The sequence below is a fragment of the Lactuca sativa genome, chromosome 4, assembly GCF_002870075.4.
Source record: "Lactuca sativa cultivar Salinas chromosome 4, Lsat_Salinas_v11, whole genome shotgun sequence".
NCBI classification, from domain to species: domain Eukaryota; kingdom Viridiplantae; phylum Streptophyta; class Magnoliopsida; order Asterales; family Asteraceae; genus Lactuca; species Lactuca sativa.
Window position 1 is genome coordinate 135,457,945 of NC_056626.2, and position 6,761 is coordinate 135,464,705.

The window sequence follows — 6,761 nt, forward strand, 5'->3', positions numbered from 1 at the left end:
AGCATGAGGTGAGTTACCTTCCAATAGAGGTTGGTCTAAGGCACCAAGGTCGGCCTACTAGTAAGAGTTATATTAAAGATGATTGTCTTTGTGATAATTATCTGGTATGTCGCTATATGTGATGTTTATGTGCTAGTATGATGTGATGTTATGTGATATGTGACAGGAGGGGTAGGATAGACCCCGGTACCAGTCGTTAGGGCCGAAGGGGTATGCCAGCACCCGGATAAGCTAGGCAGTATATGATTTATATGTTTATGCACTAGGATGCTATATGGTAGAGTAGGAGTGAAATAGTCATCGGTACCGGTCGAAAGGACCAAAGGGGTAGGCAAACACCCTGATATGCTAGGCGAGGTACTGGTCGAAAGGACCGAAAGGGTAGGCCAGCACCCTAATATGCTAGGCTAGGTACCGTTCGACAGGACCGAAGGGGTAGGCCAACACCCTGATATACTAGGTAGTTACCGGTTAAAATAGACCGAATGGGTAGTCCAGTACCTAGATATGATAGACAATATGTATGTTGTATGGTATGTGGTATGATGAGGGAACTCACTAAGCTTCGTGCTTATGGTTTTCAGTTTTGGGATTACACTTTGATATTGTTTTATGGTAACATGTTTTGATTATTGACACCTTTGTTTTGATATGGGATGTTTTTATGAATGTTTTTATATTGTTGGTTTTATGAATTACTAAACTAAAAATGAAACTTTTGGTCTTAAAATTTTGGATGTTATACACACACACATATATATGTATGTATATATATATATATATATACATATATATATATATATACATTTATATATATATATATATATATATATATATATATATATATGACTTAGGGAATATGCGGCTGTTATGTATGTAAACATATATATAGAACCCTCCAAACAATGTAGTTTTGATCCATTCATATCTAAACTAATTATGATATCTCTTTTACTATTCTTACTTAATCATGTGACTTACAAAACACATTGAGTTAATGGTCTTTTTATTCATTGGTTTTAAGAATTTCAAACATTAAAAATCATGACCATTTAACTAGCCCTACTAAATTTTAAATGAAAACTAATAGAATAAAAGATAAAAGAAGAATATGAAATAACTTAATCAAGCTTTTCACAAATCATTCGATATAGTTCTTCAATTGAAGGACAAAACATTGACTTATATTCGTTAAAAAAGTATTAATTTTTTACTTTCCCTATAAACTTTAATGTTTTTTTTTTTGAAATACAAAGATATATAATTGATATTTTTCATTCCATAATTTAACTCAATTCAATGATATATTCTATTAAAACAAAATTAAGAACAAATGAAATTGGATTTGTTTTGTTGAAAACTATGTAGTTTAATAGGTTCTATACTTAAGCTTAGGTACATAACAACTATATATTCACTTTTCTCATATATATATATATATATATATATATATATATATATATATATATATATATATATATATATATATATATATATATATATATATATATATAGGATTGAGTTCTATGGAAAACAAATAACTACGGCAACATATACTGGAACCAATGATCAAGTGACACGTGTCCATTTCTTTATTCATAAGCAATGTACTATGGAGGTTATTTATGTAGTTATTCCAAAGTGATGTGTTGTCATGCTTTCATTGGTTCCAACATGTGTTGCCCTAATTGTTTATTTTCCATATAACCCTCCCTATATATATATATATATATATATATATATATATATATATATATATATATATATATATATATATATATATATATATATATATATATATATATATATATATATATATATAGGGAAGGGATATTTGGAAAACAAAAAATCTCTAAAAAACCCTAAAAATGCATAAACAAAACACTTAGAGATTAGAAAACTTTTTTTTTTTTAATTTTTTATAAAAAATCGCAGATTTTTTAATAAATTCGCTAAAAAAAATTTAAATTTTTCAAAAAAAATCAGCAAATTAATTTAAAAACCTGTAAATTTTTCATAAAAAATTAAAAAGAGTTTTGTGATCTCTAAATATTTTTTTATGCATTTTTATGATTATTTAGAGGCTTTTTTAAGGTTTTTAAATATTTAGAGATCACAAAACTCTTTTTAATTTTTTATGAAAAAATTACAGGTTTTTAAATTAATTCGTTGATTTTTTTTTGAAATTTTGAAATTTTTTTTAGCGAATTTTTTATAAAAAAATTAAAAAAAAAAGTTTTCTAATCTCTAAGTGTTTTGTTTTTGCATTTTTATGATTTTTAGGGTTTTTTTAGAGATTTTTTGTTTTCCAAATAACCCTTCCCTATATAGGAATGAGTTCTATGGAAAACAAATAACTAGGGCAACATCTACCGGAAGCAATAATCAAATGACACGTGTCCATTTCTTTCTTTACAAATAATGTATTGTGGAAGTGATGTGTTGTCATGTTTTCATTGATTCAAATATGTGTTGCCCTAATCATTCATTTTCCGTATAACTCTTCCCTATATATATGATTTCTCCTCCTTTACTTTGTAAAATGCATTTTTCACCCTTTTTATTTTTTAAACGTTAGTACAAAGTATATGTCAATGCATAAATTGCAATTATAATCCTTCAACTTTGTATAATTTGTCACTTGCAACGACTGTATTTTGTAAAATGATTTTTTTTTCAACTATTTATTTTTTAAAATAACACTTTCACCCCCTCCACATTCAACTTTGTAAAATATCAATTTTACGCTTTTGTTTTCTAGATTTTCAATTTCACCCTCACCCTCTTCACCTTCAGCTTTGTTAAATATTACTTTTACCGTTACATTTTCTAGACTTTCATGTTTACCCCTCGTCTTCGTGGAATATATAATATGATATTTACTCCTCCACTTTGTTAAATGCATTTTCCACACCCTCTATTTTTTTAAATGTTACTTTTACCTCCGTTAACTTTTAACTTTATAAAATGTTACTAGTTTAATCAATTATCATTTCTAATACGCAACAAAGACATGTAAAAATCCGCGGCTAAATGCAGACTCAATTACTAGTTATGATCTAAAATATAGTTATCATTGTACTATTAGTACACCACTTGATGAAAAAAAAAACTACATTTACTGAAGATATGTAACGAAGAATTTTTGTGCATGAGAAACATATATAGAGAGCATTGTTATTGTTGTAATATGTAAACCGTCAAATGAAAAAAAGTTGTTAAGCATGCATTATTACCGAATGCATGAAACACTGATAATTCTAAGATTATAATTTTGATCAACAATTCTATAGATAACATCCAATTGACGAAGTAAGTATATTAAATTATAAAAACTTATTGTGAAATACACATAAAAACAAAAAAAAATGAAATTGTAAATACTGAATTTGAAAAAAAAAATGAAATGGATGCAAAAAAAATTGTAAAAATAGATTGTTAAAACAACATGCAAAAACTCAGTAAAAATGAAGTTATAAAAGAGGAATTGTTAAAAAAAACATGTAAAAACGAGAATAAAATTAAAAACAAATTGTGAAAAACATATTAAAAAAAAAAAAAAAAAAAAGTTGTATAAATGAATTGTGAAAAAACCGAATGAACATAATTTCAAAAGATTAATGACTAATCACAACCCAAAAAAACTAATCAACTTAAAACTTAAAACAAGTTCTGTAACATTTAAAACTTAAAACAAGTTAAATAACTAAGCTAACATAAAACCGATAGTTAGTAACCAAATGTTCCATTAAGCAATTCAAACAATATCAAATTACGTATTTTTGATTTGATTGATCCGCTAGTGCAGTTCTTGCCTATTACTAAAAAACGATATCAATGCAACCCTGTTAAATTAATACGAATCCCACAAATTTTGATCCATTTACTTCTAAAATTTTGAATTCTACTTCCTTTCATCTTCGTTTTCTCTTTCGCCAAACACCTAAACCACTTCTGCCACCATCCTAAGTTTTAGAAGTTGAAAATCTTATTGGAGCTTGCTCTTTGATTTTTGGAGAAATTGGTTGCTACCGTTGACGATATAAGTTTCATCTTAAACATTCAAGCAACAACCATCATCTCAATTGGCTCCTAGTAAACCCTTTCCCTTTTTTGTACAACCGATTGAAAAATACAAGGAACAAATGAAAAAAGGATTTTGCATCTTTCGGTGTTTGGAAAAGATGAAGAAATGTTTTTATCCAACAAGACATTCCAATGAAATTTATTCCAAGTATGACTTCTAATTTAAAGATCTATTGGAATATTCTTATAGTTTGATAAGATGATGGAATGGGATTTTTTTTTTTTTTTTTTTTTTTTTTTTTTTTTTTTGTGGATATTGAATATTAAATATGACCCAAACATGCACCATTGCAACACTCACTGTTGAAGTTATTTTTGCCATTTTCAATTTGTTTTCCTTACTTTTGTGTATGTAATTGGGTTGTGCAAGGAAGATTTAAGTTGAGGTTACAATCTTCGGTAACAATATCATTAACTATCAGGTTACTATTTTTGTGAATTTGTTGAATTTGTGAACTAAAATAAACTGATTGCAAACTTGTGTATTTAATAAGAGAGAGATCATAAGACCATAAATATAAAAGATATCTAAGGATTCCTAGCCAATGGGTCAAACACAAGGCCCAATACAAAACTAGCCAATAACTTATAAGCAAACAACTAATAATTATTTATTTTGTTAATATCCCCTCTCAAACTCACAATGTTTGAGAAGCAAACATTGAGAGTTTGTCATACATGAAACAAAACCTAAGAAGCTTGAGTGCGCCTTAGCAAATACTCATATGCGCAAGCAACCAAACAATCTACATCTCTGCAGCAATACCAAACGGACCCAATCTGAATTTCTGCAGCCTAAAACTCAATCTACATTTATGCATCCAAACTCAAACTCAATTTGCATTTCTGCAGCGAATCCAATATAAATTATGTTATGTTTATGTCATATGATGAATTCCTCTTGGTCTACTCAAGAAGTTTTTGGTAAGCAATTTCTGTGTTTGTAGACATTTACCCATTGAGTCCCTTAAATATTTTCCATGCTTTATGAGGAAATAAACTTTGTTGTGACCTCCTTAGAACAACAATTCGGCGTTGATTTCATCATCTGTGAAGAGTCTTATCCAAATACGCATGAACAGCATAACCAGTCTTCCAATTATCCAAATACACAACTTTCCTCACAGCCCATACTGAAATAATCATGGCAATGATCATTATCGTCCTCTGTGCAATCCTACTCTGCACCCTAACCAAAACATGGGTCATAAAAGCCAACAACAGGCCAACAATGGTGTAAAGAAACCCGATAGCAAACCCTCAGCACCCAACTACATTCAAGATGATCCCTGGTAGAAGAAGACGAGCTTGCTTAGATCATTTCTATCGGACATGAACATCGGCATTTTGCGAATTATGTTGTGCATAGTTCCCGAAACGCTAAAGAAGTAAATGAACACAGAACTGGATAGCCAAACCCTCTTATCATGTAGAAGTGTTTCACCGGCTAATAGTCTTTTGAGCAGGAATGGCAAGGATATCAGGAATGCAGCAATTAAGAACCCTATTTGAGTTTTTGAGAGAATTGGAGGACGGTGGATTTGACCCATTTTGAGTTTAGTTCTCGATTCGATAAATTCCCCCATGGATTCGGCTAAACGGGAGAAATCACCGGCGTCCATGGAGATCGAGTCGGTTTTTAAGTTGGTCGCATCTGGTGGAAGGAGGCGGATGTGTGGCAAGGCGTTAACACTGAATTGGGCGAATGATGATTGCGATTCGCCGAATTCGATGTCGCAGAAGAAGAGCTTGGAAAGTGGTGATGCAGAATTCTCTTGTTAACACGGCCATCAAGAAATGGATCCGATGAACGAATCCTATGTTGTTAAAGCATTAGAGAACCCAGAGAACTAGGAAACAGATGTAAACGATGAATAAAAGTAAGTAAAAGGATGAGAGACTTCTAGCTCGACGTTGATTTCATCATCTGTGAAGAGTCGATTAAGTATCCAAAGTAGTCAAAATTGAGTGCGCTTTAGCAAATACTCATATGCGCAAGCAACCAAACAATCGGCATCTCTGCAACAATACCAAACGGACCCAGTCTGAATTTCTGCAGCCAAAAACCCAATCTACATTTATGCATCCAAACTCAAACTCAATTTGCATTTCTGTAGCGAATCCAATCTAGACCCAATCTGTATTTTTGTAGCCAAAGTGAAACCAAATTTGTATTTCCGCAATATACAAAACCAACACCAACATATATCATCTTCAAATCTTCACACCATCAATGTACCCAGTTCTCCTTCTTCTCTCTTTCCCTCCCTCAAACTCAAAATGCTTAAGCAACAAGCATTGAGAGTTTGCCAAAAACAACAACACCAAAAAAAATGAAAGACAACCAATCGACCACGAACACAATCAAACACCGACACCACCAACCAACACCACTATATTTACCCACCATCACCAACGACCTATCTCACCCTCATATATCTTTTCTAACTCACGAAATCAAGAAAACAAAACCACCATTTGTATGCACCAGCTCCATCTTTCCCCGCTAAAACACAACCACCAACTCCTACCAACTCATCCACGATCAACGATTTCATAAAAGTAAACCACCAACAAGAAGACCAAAACAAAAAATGAGAAACAAGGACCACTGTCACCACCAAATCCATCATCATCATCGCTAAGCCACCACAAAACACAAAACCACCACCCAT

General features: G+C 31.2%; 1 pseudogene; it reads right to left on the bottom strand.

Moving 5' to 3' along the window:
- Window positions 1–5,130: 5,130 nt before the first annotated feature.
- LOC111914982 (probable dolichyl-diphosphooligosaccharide--protein glycosyltransferase subunit 3B) lies at window positions 5,131–6,761 on the bottom strand (annotated as a pseudogene).